Source organism: Eleutherodactylus coqui, chromosome 1 (assembly GCF_035609145.1).
Source record: "Eleutherodactylus coqui strain aEleCoq1 chromosome 1, aEleCoq1.hap1, whole genome shotgun sequence".
Lineage (NCBI taxonomy): Eukaryota > Metazoa > Chordata > Amphibia > Anura > Eleutherodactylidae > Eleutherodactylus > Eleutherodactylus coqui.
The window spans coordinates 531,139,362-531,153,266 of record NC_089837.1 but is presented as its reverse complement, the minus strand read 5'-3'; the positions used below and the strand labels follow the sequence as shown (position 1 = coordinate 531,153,266).

The 13,905-nt window shown below is 45.5% G+C and overlaps 1 pseudogene; it reads right to left on the bottom strand.

Annotated features, from left to right (window-relative positions):
• Positions 1-5,696: 5,696 nt before the first annotated feature.
• LOC136607204 (zinc finger protein 420-like) overlaps positions 5,697-13,905 on the bottom strand; it is a 57,640-nt pseudogene continuing 49,431 nt past the window's right edge.

Here is a 13,905-nt window from a genome sequence, read left to right as displayed (position 1 = left end):
GGTCTCTCTAAATGCTGCTTTTCCCTTATGTAAGTAGGACAGGGCTGCCCGTCGGAGGTCTAAGCTGTGCAAGGCCGTTCTCTGTCATTTTAAAATCCTGATAGAAGGCAAAATGATTCCCTGTTCCATGTGGAACGTCAAAACCGCTTTAGGAAAAAAAGATACTCTTGTCTTACGACTATCCGATCGTCAAGCACCTTTAAGTAGGTCCCTCTACAGGGTAATTCCCGTATCTCACCAATCCGTCGGGTGGTGGTAATAACTACCAGAAAGGCTACTTTGATGGATAGGTTTTAAGTGATACCGAATGTATGGGCTCACAGAGAGGTGTGCAGAGGCCGCCTAACACCAAATTAGGATCCCAGATATTGTAAGGTCCAGGCTGCTGAGATCTGGACCATCTGCTCCACATCAGTTGTGGAATTTCCTCCATACCCTAGAGCACGTGTCAAACACAAGGCCCGCTGCCTCATGTTATGTGGCCCGCGGCGTGCCGACGCCGCTCACCACTGAAGCGGTTACCAGCTGGGGTGCCGCAGCTCCCCGCTGGTAATCGCGCTATTACCGCTGTTCGCTGATGTCAGTGTGCAGCCAGGATCATCCTCCCCGAGTCCCCTGCTTTTCAGTTCCGCAGGAGAGGACTCGTGGAGGAAACGTGCCGGGCGCACACACTGACGTCAGTGTGTAGCCGGGATCAGCTCGGGCAGAAGGAGAGCGGCGCTGACTGCAGGGAGCAGGTAAGTATAAGGGTTGGGGGAGGATTAATATTACTGCTGCAGGGGAGTTAATATTGGTGCTGGAAGGGGTTAATATTACTGCTGCTGGGGGGGGAAGTTAATTAATATTAGCGCTGCTGGGGGGGTTTAATTAATATTACTGCTGCTGGGGGGGGGGGTTAATTATTATTACTGCTGCTGGGGGGGGGGGTTAATTAATATATTACTGCTGCTGGGGGGGGGGGGTTAATATTACTGCTGCTGGGGGGGTTGGTTAATATTACTGCTGCTGGGGGGGGGTTAATTAATATTACTGCTGCTGGGGGGCGGTTAATTAATATATTACTGCTGCTGGGGGGGGGGTTAATATTACTGCTGCTGGGGGGGGTTAATATTACTGCTGCTGGGGGGGTTAATATTGCTTCTGGGGATGATGTTGCTGAGGGGTTATTACTAGTGAGGGGGTATATATTACTGTGGGGGGGGGGGGGTTACTCCTCGGGCCACTGTGGGGCTCGCTATTACTACTGGGGCCACTGTGGGGCTCGCTATTACTACTGGGGCCACTGTGGGGCTCGCTATTACTACTGGGGCCACTGTAGGGCTTGCTATTACTAATAGGGCCACTGTGGGGGTCAATATTTTTACTGGAGCCACTATGAGAGTCACTATGACTACTGCGACCACTATAGGGGACACTATTACTACTGCGACCACCATAGGGGTCACTATTAGGGCTCGTTTACACGGGTGTAATTGTATTTTGGTCGCACAAATACTCTGCGTATTTGCGCAATCGAAAATCGCTTATGCCGGTATATTTGGGCACGCAAAAAACACCGCAGGTGGCCCCCTGAGATGGTGCGCAAATATTCAGTGAATACAGAGGTTTCCTGCACATTCACCACGTATTTGCGCGGCTCATTCACTTCAATGGCCTATCTGGGTGCGCAGTATGTAACAAAATAGGTCATGCTGTGTGACAATATCCATCATGTGAAGGAACTCACCGAAACCAATGGCTTCTATTCACTGCTTATTATGTACGCAAATACGAGCCCTTACTGTACTGTCTTACAACCGACCCTTTGAAGGTCACCATAAGCCCGATGTGGCCCTCGGTAAAAATGAGTTTGACACCCCTGCCCTAGAGTATATATTGGAGGTAGAGTTCTTTTGACGCTTAAGAGAGTGTATATTACCTTGGACGATAGTACTTGGTCTCTCAATCACTGTAGTCAGGCCGTCAGCTTTATGCAGAGGATCTCCTGGCAGAACATCAGACCTTGGGACAGAAGGCCCCGCCTGAGGCCTTATAGCCTAGAAAAGACAATAACGGCAACCAGGGCCTTTTGGCTATGCTGGGCAATGAATATAACCCCGATCTGGCAGTTGTGGATTCCATGCAGAGTCAGAAGAAATTAAGGGAGGAGTAAAAGGCATAGACCAGACCCATGCCCCATTCCGTGAGTGCACCCAGTGTCGGGGATTGTCTGCTGGATTTAAGGAGGAACATTTCTGCAATTTGAATGTCTTTGCAAGGAGGTCTATCAGGGGGTAACCCCATTGGGACGTCAGCAGATCCAATATGGCTATTTTTAGGGACCATTCCCCTGGATCTAAACTTTGCCGACTCAGAAAATCTGCAATAATGTTTTGGGAGCCTTTTTTGGTGAATAGCCGACAAGGACTTTATCTAGTTCTTCGCCCAGGAGATAATTCTTTTGATATTCGTTGAGTCTGGTGCTGCCCTGGTGACAAATGGACACAGTGGTCAAACAATATTTTTACGTGTTTCCCATGAAATATATCTTCAGCTTCAATAATCATTTACCAAACTGCTCGGAGCTCTGTATAGCTCAAGGATTAGACATATGCAAAACAGGAGCAGGAGTTCCCAATCTGTCACCTGTGCTCCCCAACCAGACTCACTAGCATCAGTGGTTATTAAAACGAATGAGGATAGAGACCACTGGACACAACTTTTTTTTAAGGTTACGGGTGACAGCCATGATTTCCAGGGACATTTCCCCCATTTGGATGGACATTTTCAGCTTTTGTCTAGAAACAATTGACCTCTATCTCCTTTCAACAGGAATGTCCTGCTGGAGGGGCCTAGAGTGAAACCCATCTGCAGACGAGTGGTCCTATGACCGAATACCCTGTTTGAGGAAAAAAGGAGTAATCCTTCAAGGAATATCACAAGAACTTTTGAATGTCTGGGTTTAGGCTGGAAATACATGATTTTGAACCCATTTTAATAGTGAATCTAATATAATGGAATATGTGGCATGACTTTAAAATTCAGAAATGTACTGATCAATGGCCTTTAAATTAGGTATAGTTCGAAAGGAACCGTTAAGTTAGTAGCCCAAGCAAAGACGAGTAATAACCAAGAAAAACCCTGTTTCACTAACGGAACTGGATAACCGCTCCAAATGTATTCAGTCTGAACTCCCTGCTCCAAACTCTTGGAGAAGAGGGGGCCGGGTCTGGCGTAACGATAACCCTTTTAGGCAAAAATTCTATTTTAGATCCCGGAGATATGGTTGTTCTGGGGCATTATGCTAGTCATCTTTTGGGTAGGTTCGTCTACCAGTTTCGCCCTTGCCTGCGCTTTATCCAAAAAAAGAGATTGATTGATTGATTTTCAACTCCTCCCCTTGAGAAGGCAATGGGGCATAGCTTATTTTTTGAGACCGTCTCCTGCCCAGGCACCTGCCAGCTTCAGATAGATAGTTTCCTAGCTAGGAGAGCCACAGGCACATTGAGCGTGCCACCGAGGTGGCTGCTATAATTGTTTCTGGAAGACTATGCAGTCTCACGTGATTTCATGGGGTCTGCTGGGCGATTTTTGGCACTTCACTCCAGAGTTCAAAATTTTAAACTCCATGGAAGATAACCAGCCTTTTACAAAGTTGCTCTTTTCCGCTTCAGCTGTTGGACTTGAAGTTTTGTCCTTGCTCAGCCTTGAACCTGTGACTCTAGTATCACAGACATCAGATCTACTAGCCGAATCTTTATATATTATATGTATTATTTTCCATTTTTGTATAGAGAGAAAGGAACTGCTAAGCTGATCTTAGGATCTCCTCTTTACTAAAAATGCGCTTTAAATCAGCTAAGGTATAGCGCCACATTCCCTCAGGGTGCTCATGAATACGGGGCCTTGTTTGCTTTGGTCTAGAGGGATCCGACTGGGGTGGGTCGAGAGACTCGTTCTCTGACCAACTGGCGGAGATTACCCATCAAGGATTCCAGCTCTGCCTTGATTAGATTAGCTTTCCCCAAGCCTTAGCTATGGAGTTTCATCCTGCATTGACAGGCGAGTGCCATTATGCCAAACCTATACCATGAGCCTTTGTTCCATGTAACTGCTCTCCAGGCCTTGGCTTCTGTTTCATGCTGTATAAACAGGAGAATGCTATTATACCAGCATAGGCAATGAGCTTTCTGTCCAAGTGAACTACTGACTGTTTGTAGATTTCCCTTGCTACCTCCATGCTGTCCATAGCATTTAGAAGGAGGCTCTGGGCTGTAGGAGAAGCTCAACAAGGATTCAAGCCTGGATGATTCGGCCTCCATGCCGCCACTAGACACTGGCCCCTCTGCAGGGATGCCAAGCATTTGCAGAGGGGCAGCGATCCGAAGACTGCCTCCATTCGCGATTGGATATCCAGACTGAGTGAAGTTATACCCCACAGGGCGCTCAGTCCAGGCCCTTTTGCAGGGATGCCGCAACATTTGCAGAGGGTAGCGACCCGGAGACCGCCTCCATTCTCCCGAACGGGTATCCGCTGGACTCTGTTACTTTCCACCACACAGAGCGCTCCATCCTCCAAGCACACATAGGAACTCCTCTTGAGTCCCGTTGGGACAGGAAGAACACTGGAGAATGGTGGTGGCTTTTTGAACTCTCCTCTTCCTGTCCCAACGAGATCAAGAAGGCAACCTCCATGTCCCCCAGGATGGACGTTATGGTAAATTGGGATTATTCCTCCTTGAGAAAGACAGTTAGGGGGCGACCAAATAACTATGAATAAATACATTAGGTGACAATACAAGAATCTCTCTCATGATCTGTTTATATACAGGACTATGGCGGATGTTTGGTTTTTTTCTTGCCTTACTCTGGATCAACAAGCGGGGTGGAAACAAGCTGAACATTTGTCTTTTTTCAGCCTTGCATACTTTGTTAGTTTGTGCAAGAAAACCTACAATTGTGTTTTGAGTTCTGAAAAGAGGAGAATAGTAAAATTCCTTCAAAAGGGAGTTTGGTTGTAATAATTTCTGATAAGCATACTTTATAATAGTAGTCCTATAGTTAAAGAACATCTGTGTCAGGGATTAAACCCAGGATCTCCTGTATTCCAGTCAGCAGCTCTCCCTGCTGAGCCATCCAGCCATTTGGACAGCTTTCCTGCTAACCTTAGCCATGATCCTGTACATCTGGTCTGGCTCCCTATCCTGGCCCCGCCCTGCTTCTGATTAGGCAAACTATAAAAGCCTGGCCCTGCCTCCGCTCTAGTGCATGATTATTGTGCCTCGCAGCCATAGTCAAGCTCCACTAACTGCCTGTTCTTCTCTCTGCAACCAAACTGAGACCTAGTGTTACCAACCTCTAGCATTTCTCCTGATGTTACCCTCTTTCTCCTTTGTACTGTGAACTGAGACCTACTGTTGCCGACTCCTGGCTCTCCTCTGACTGCGCTCTTGTTGTGCATGGGCTACAACGCCGGAGGCTCCAACCAAGAATCAGACTGGTTACAACCTGTTAGATGGAAAATGCAATCTAATCTGCAGTGATGTCTTAGAGAAGAAGGAACTGAGATATTTGATAGTTTTGTGGGAGACGATTTCCAGAATACAACCCCAATTCCCAAACAGTTGGGACGCTGTAAAATGTAAATAAATGTAGAGAAAAAAATATAATGCAATGATTTGGAAATCTCATCTAACTATATTTTATTCACACTAGAACATCGATCACATCAGAGTGGGGAGGGGGACATTGTTCCATTTCAGTTAAAAAAAAACTTTTAGAAATTGATGGCAGCAAAACATCTCAAAAAAGTTGAAAGAAACCTAACAAAAGGCTGGAAAAGCTAACGGTACTAATGAAAATCAACTGGAGGGTCTACTAAATGCTCATTCACATCAGCACCAGTGGATTAGGTTTTCTTGCTTCTCAAATGGCACCTCCTGGCCGAACAAACCCCAAATAACATGACTGTGTATAAAAAGAGCACATCAGAGAAAAAGAGTCTTTCAGAAAACAAGATGTTGAGAGGTTCAACAATCTGTGAAAACCTGCGTCTAAAAATTGTGGACCGAAAAAGGTTCCTCAGCGTAGAATTGCAAGACTTTGAATATCCATCATCTACAATACATAATATCATCAAAAAATTCAGAGAATGTGGACAAATTCATGTGCACAAGGGACGTAGATGGTCAATACTGGATGCTCGAGATCTACAGGCCCTCAGGCGTCACTACATTAAATACAGGCATGATTCTGTAATGCAAATCACTGCATGGGCTCAGGAATACTTCCGGAAATCATTGTGAACAGTTTGCTCTGCAATCCACAAATGCAAGTTAAAGCTGTATCATGGAAAAGATCAGCCATAGATCAACACAATACAGAAATGCTGGAGTCTTCTCTGGCCCAAAGTTCATTTAAAGTGAACGGAGGCAAAAATGGAAACTGTTCTGTGGTTAGATGAATCAAAACTTGAAATTCTATTTGGAAACCATGGACGCTGCGTCCTGCAGACTCAAGAGGAGAAGGACCATCCAACTTATCAGTGCACAGCTCAAAAGCTTGCATCTCTGATGGTATGGAGTTACATTAGTGCCTATGGCCTGGGCAGGGTACACATCCTGACAGGCACTATCAATGTTGAGCAGTAGAGGTTGTAGAACAACATATGCTCCATCCACACAACGTTTCTCTCTGGGAAGACCTTACATATTTCAGCAAGATGAGGCTAAACCACATACTGCATCCATCACCACAGCATGGCTTCACAGGAGAAGAGTCCGGGGGCTGAACTGGCTGCATGCAGTGCGGACCTTTCACCGAGAAAATATTTGGCGCACTTTGAAACAAAAGACGTGAAAAGATGACCCAGACAAAAAAGGGTGAAATATTCCTCTCCCCAAACTCCAGCAATTGGTCTCACTTCCCAGATGTTTACAGACTGTTGTAAAGAGAAGAGGGGAGGCTGCACAATGGTAGACATGGCCCGGGCCCAACATTTGTGGGGGGGGGTTATTGACATCAATTTTTAAATGAACTGATAAAAGGTCCTCCTTTTCCCTTCTGATATGTTCTATTGGGAATAAAATGTGCTCAGATGAGATTTCCAAATCATTACACTATTTAGATTTTACACAGCATCCCAGCTTTTTAGGGACTGGGATTGTAAATGCTGCGATACTTCACTGGCAAAGGCTTATTGTGGAAAATGGTTCTCATCATTCTAATCAAACCCTTGATATTCCCCAGACTGGCGTTTTGTTACAGTGACCGCTACCAATGCCGGATCAGGCCATTTTCCCTTATAAGCAGTCATCGGGATCAAACCAAAATCTGTTTTAAGCAGTAATGGCTTTCTGTATTGTAGTCAGACATGTAAGTTCTACATCAGAAGGCAGCAGGTCCTACAATACATCTCCCCGATGGCCACATATCCTACAGGCTGAGCATTAAAATGGCTTCTTCCTTGAATGACGTCTTAGATGTGACAAAAGATTTGATCTCTGGGTAAAAAATTTCCCGCATTCAGGGCACGAGTATGGCTTCTCTCCTGTGTGAATTCTTTGATGTTCGACAAGATGGGATTTATGGGTAAAACATTTCCCACATTCAGGACATGAAAATGGCTTCACTCCTGTGTGAATTCTCTGATGTTCCACAAGATGTGATTTCTGGGTAAAACATTTCCCACATTCAGGACATGAAAATGGCTTCTCCCCCGTGTGAATTCTCTGATGTTCTAGAAGATTTGATTTCTGGGTAAAACATTTCCCACATTCTGGGCATGAAAATGGCTTCTCCCCTGAGTGAGCTCTCTGATGTCTAAGAAGATTTGATTGACTTGTATACCATTTCCCACATTTAGGACATGAAATATTAGATTTCTTCTTAACATGTTTCCCATGTTCAGAAAATGTAATCGTTTTCACTAGTCCATGTCCATTATTTTTTTTGCCAGTTCGGGATTGATTATCTTTTACTTCATAACAGGGAGATAACAGGAAATGTCCCCAGGAGCCGATCATCCCGTCTTCACCTGGAAGAAGACAAGAAAAAATAAGTAAAAGAATTAGAATGGACTAATTTCTAAGTGAAAAATTAATCCAAAGAGCAAGAAATGTACCAACTGCCATCCGAGGTTCTCCATCTCCTAATTACAAATTATTGTACTGAACGATCCCCATTTAGAATGAGCTCCATGATTGACAATGCTGCCCAGTGTACATCTTGTGCCATATGCAGTCCTTGAATAGCCATTCGTGGGGCAATGTGAGTGTTACGGGTTTGCAAGTTTGATCCTGGATCTAAATGAGCAGTTTGAAAACATGGGAAGGAGTTGACTGCTCACTGAACAGACACTCACTGGGGGCAAATGTGAGGGTGGATGGTAGTTTGGGAGAGCAGGATGAGCATGCAGCTAGCTGGGTGACAGGAGAAGGGGTAGAGGGAAGAGATCTAGAGAGGATAGTCCTGAACTGGCACACCCCCAACAAGTTTGCAAAGTTGGAAGAAGGGAATGCCATTACAGGATAAGCACTGCTGCAGCATTACATGGCCTCTGGCCGCCAGGGGGATGTTTGCCCTATTAAGAAAGGAAATAAGAGCGCAGGTCAGGCTAGACAGCTCCTGGTAGCGGAAAATTATTAGTGGAACAGACAGAGCAATCTGCCACAATGACCGGGAATGGCAAATGCTGTGTTGTCTTCCTGATGATAGAGGCTGGTAGGGATACAGAGGTCATGGTACACATTGGCACCAATGACAAGGTTAGAGGTAGGTAGAAGGTCCTTTAAAAACAAAATTTCAGAGAACTAGGATGTTAGCTTACGGTAAGGACCTCCAAAGTAGTTTTTTTTCTGAAATACTACCTGTACCACACCTCAAAACCAGACGGAGATTAGGGAGGTAAACAAGTGGATCAAGAGTTTGTGCAGGAATGAGGGATTTGGGTTCCTGGAGAACTGGGCAGACTTTGCTAATGGCTACAGTTTCTACCATAAAGATGGGCTGCATCTCAATGGGGAGGGTGCAGTTGTGCTGGGGGAGAAGATGGCTAGAAGGTTGGAGGAGGGTTTAAAGTAGGGACCTGGGAGGTGGGAGGGCAACCAGAGAGATAGAGGGGTAGATATTGTAAACTGTGACCTGGGACATAGTAATGAGAATGGGGTGGAGCGATGGGAAAGGTTAGTACAGTTAGAACTGGCAGAACAGTTAGTAGGGATATAACAAAAACCTTTAAATTGTATGGTGACTAATGTTAGAAATCTAACCAATAACATTGACGAACTGGAAGTAATAATAACTCAAGAAAACTGTGATATAGTGGGAATAACGGATACCTGGTTGGATGAAAGTTTGTTTAGAAGGCATTGGAAAAAAAGTGAAGGAAAGATAGATTTTTCTTTCCATAACGTCTCGTTTAATGCCCACACTATAGGGAGATGAGTGAGATGAACATGTGGAGACTATGCATGGAAATACATGGAGGGAAAACCAATAATAAAAGTCCCCAGCGTTCTCTATAGGCTACCAAATATAACAGAAACCATCACAAATCTATTACTGGGACAAATGGATGAAGAGGCAAATCACAATGGAGGTAATTACTATAAAACTTGCTGTAAGAGTAGCCTAGTAATTGTTTCACCACATTATTCCCCAGGGTTAATAACATTAACTTGACTTCTGAACACTATTCCTCAAGGTTAACATAGTTGGCTTATAAGACTCATCACTTGAACGATTCTCAGTGTTCTGCTCTGACGCATCGCATCAGAGCAGAACACTGAGAGCAGTTTGGTAAGAATGTCAAATGACCACAAAAAAATAAATAAATAAAGCCCTGGGCATAGATAACATACAGGCAGAGCCAGTGCTGCCAGTACCAGTGAAAACCATCACAGCACTGTGCCAGGCAGTATGGGCATCCACACAATGGCCACAGGACTGGAAAAGATCTGTCTGCATCTAACCTTCAAAGAAAGGCGACTCCCAGAATTGCTCCAACTACCGAACAATATCCCTCAATCCTCATGCAAGCAAGATCCTTCACAAAATTATACAGGAAAGACTGAGATCAGTAGTTGAAGCGGCGCCCCCTGATGCGCAGGCAAGATTCCGGCAAGGACGCAGCTCCCGTGACCATATTGCAAACCTGCGATAGACTGTGGAAAAAGCTTGAGAATACCAAAAGAATATCTACATGTGCTTCATCGGCTACATCAAGGCCTTTGACTGGGTCGGCCATGATAAGCTATGGCAGGCCCTAAAAGAGCCGGGCGTATCGGCACATCTATTCAAGATGATAAAATCACTTTATACCAATCAAGGAGCCCCTGTAAGAACACAGTATGGGGACACAGATTGGTTTGGGATCGGCAGAGGCCTCCGACAGGGCTGCATCCTCTTAACCTGCTTGTTTAACCTATATGTGGAAGTGATCAGGTGGACCTGGACAAATTAGAAATCAGGTGAAAATAGGTGGCAGAAACATCAACAATCTCCGTTCTGCAGATGGCACAACTCTGCTTACAGAAACAGAAGCCGGTCTGAAGCCGCTGATATGGAAGATTAAAGCTGAAAGTGATAAAATGGGCCTCTGCCTGAGTGTAAAGAAGACGAAAATTATGGCAACTGTACAAAATGGCCAAATTCAAATCAAAATGGACAATGAGGTCATAGAATGTGGCGAGACTTCATCTTCCTGGGCTGGAGAATCTATGCCAGAGATAAGACATGGGATGGCATTGGGGCGAAGCACGATGCTAAACATGGACAAAATCTGGGAAAATAGGATATCGGTATAACAACTAAACGCAGGAGAGTGCAAACCACCGTCTTCCTCAGAGCCATGGATGGATGTGAGAGCGGGACTGCGAGGGAAGCTCATAGAAGGTTGATGCGTTAGTGCTGCTGGCAAAAGCTGCTGCATGTGCCCTAGACGGCGGGAGTAACAAAAAGAGAAGTCCTGAATCGTACACAACCCGATAGATCACCAGAGGACAAGATAACCAGACCCAAACTCACATATCTTGGCAGAGCCGCTAGAAAAACCTATAGTGCTTGGACAGATGAGTGACAAAAGAAAACCCGGCCACCAAAGGACACGATGGCCGATACTGTCAAAGATGATACTGGCATGGATATCATACAACTGAAGGAAGCAGCGCAAACCCCCCAAAAATGCTGAAGGTCGCAAACGACTAAACGGCTAACAACAACAGCATATATAGAGGGAGTTAAGGCTAGCATAAAAAGTTCCACTATTTTGGTATTCAGTATCTTCAACTCCTGCTGGGCATTGTTAGGGTTAATAATGCAGTTGATTGAGCCTCCTACTATTTAGCACTGCCTGTTGTTCCTGGACTCCTCTGATGGTGTCCCCCGGAGCATCTATCGCCTCTCTTTATGGACCACCGCTGTGTGCTATGTGAGCTGGGCTCTTCATGTAGCTGTTCCTGCTTTGCAGGCAGTTAGTGGTGGAGGACATGCCGTGAGCACTGTCAGGTTGCCGACACAAGGTCACGCTGTAGCGGAAGGGAGGAAGCATCCCAGCTCACCTCTCACCCTCAGATGAGGTTGTGGATTATGGTAAGGAAGCTTCTCTTTAGGTGTCAACCCTGCCGGCCACAGGATGCTCAGGATAAAGCGCAGGAATTTAGATCTCCCCAAGGGAGCTCCACTCAATCACGTCCGGCCATCTTTTACAATAAAGAATCCTGCCCCAGCTGGAGAGTAGGATTTTTTTTAATGGTGTTCTTTTATATAGGCGGATATGGGCTTTATCTCAGGCAAACAAAGTGGGTATATGTACCCCTGGGGTGGCATAGATCCTGAAACAGTTGTAGGGTCTGTGAGGTGGGGGACTCTGTCTCTTGTTACTTAAAACATATGAGAATGCAGCATATGGAGACCAGCCAGTTATTTGGGCACAGGAGTCATATGTATTAGTGAAACTGGATGGCATCAATGCACGTAGTAATGAGGACCACCCCTGGATACCTGCCAAGAGACTCAATCCATGACTAGTGAGTGAAGGCAAAGCCAGGGAAAACCAAATAGAATGGAGTTTAAGGAGCTAGGCAGAACGTAGAATTCAAGTTTTTCTTCATGTAGAATTCTGACCTGCATGTCCAGCGGCACAATGATTAACGGAATGACATCTGGCAGGAGCACTCTATCAACATTAGTAACAGATACAATCTTCTTTACAGGAATCTTTAATCACCAGTGCCTGGCAAATAAAATTTCCAGCCAATCTGGAATCAGAGTTGTGTTCGGGGGGGCGGCGGGGGTGAGCGGGTGGTAGTGGGGGGGAGAGAGATCTCTCACACTCTGAGTATCCGGTATCTATGCCGTATACATCTCTACCATTGGAGATCAGAGAAGACCAGCCTGTATCTACGCCGTATACACCTCTGCCATTGAAGATCAGAGAAGACCAGCCTGTATCTACGCCGTATACATCTCTACCATTGGAGATCAGAGAAGACCAGCCTGTATCTACGCCGTATACATCTCTACCATTGGAGATCAGAGAAGATCAGACGGTATCTACGCCGTATACATCTCCTCCACTGGAGATCAGAGAAAACCAGCCTGTATCTACGCCGTATACACCTCTGCCATTGAAGATCAGAGAAGACCAGCCTGTATCTACGCTGTATATATCTCCTCTATTAGAGATCAGAGAAGACCAGCAGGTATCTACGCCGTATACATCTCCATCACTGGAGATCAGAGAAGACCAGCAGGTATCTACACCGTACACATCTCCACCATTGGAGATCAGAGAAGACCAGCAGGCATCTACACCATATACATCTCCGTCATTAGAGATCAGAGAAGACCAGCCTGTATCTACGCCGTATATATCTCCACCATTGGAGATCAGAGAAGACCATCCGGTATCTACGCCATATACATCTCCGTCATTAGAGATCAGAGAAGACCAGCCGGTATCTACGCTGTATACATCTCCACCATTGGAGAGCAGGTAGAGCGTTCTAAGGAAACTCAATCTGTAATACACAGGATTCATTAAAGGCTCTTACCAGTCACTGATGGGGGCGCTCCGAGTCCACTCCGCGTTCCACCACAACTTTCCTGCAAAGACATCACATTAAGGACATAAGAAAGAAGACCCCCAGATTATCTTCTATCCAGGAGAAGGTCAGAACCCCCCAGAAGCCATAAACCAATCTGCCCTAAAAGAAGAAGGATCTCCTCAATCAGACGGGATCAGCAGTCATCCAAGTGTTTTACACGTCACCAGAAATGTTTCCGTTATTGTCCGGCCTGAAATGATGGGAGTCCATCATGAAGTGGTCGGCTGGTCATCATCACTGGTTCTTACATTATTCATCCTCACAGCTTTTACAGTAAAGAAGCCTTTTATCACGGCTGGAGATGGAACCTTCTTTCCTCCAGCAGACACCGGTCGCTCTTGTCTTCTGTGGTGACTTTACTGTGAAAAGCCGCTCACCGGACTTCTTATAGTATAATCGCGTTCTTAGGCCACCTTCACAATAGTGTCATTTTAAAACTCCAATATTAGCGCTAAAAAAGAAAATAAAATGCGGCTATTGGAGGTTAAAAAAAAATCGCGTAAAGGAAGAATAGCCGGATGCAGTAAAACAACGCTGCACCCCTGAAATGCCTCGGTGGGCAGAATGGCTTCAATGACAGTTAAATGCCTGAACTAGAGGCACCTGTCATTGCTCAGCAGCGCTTGCCTCCCTTTGGGGTCTGGCTCCCACAGAAGTCTACGGAGTCTTTGGCATTGTCCTATCTTTTGACTGCGAAACAAATATCGGCATTAAAAAAAATGTGCTGCTCGCTGGACAACCGGGTCAAAACTAACCAAAGCGCTCACTCCCTTCGAGGAAATCTGATTCACCCAGACACTTAAAGGGGTTGCCTCGCGGC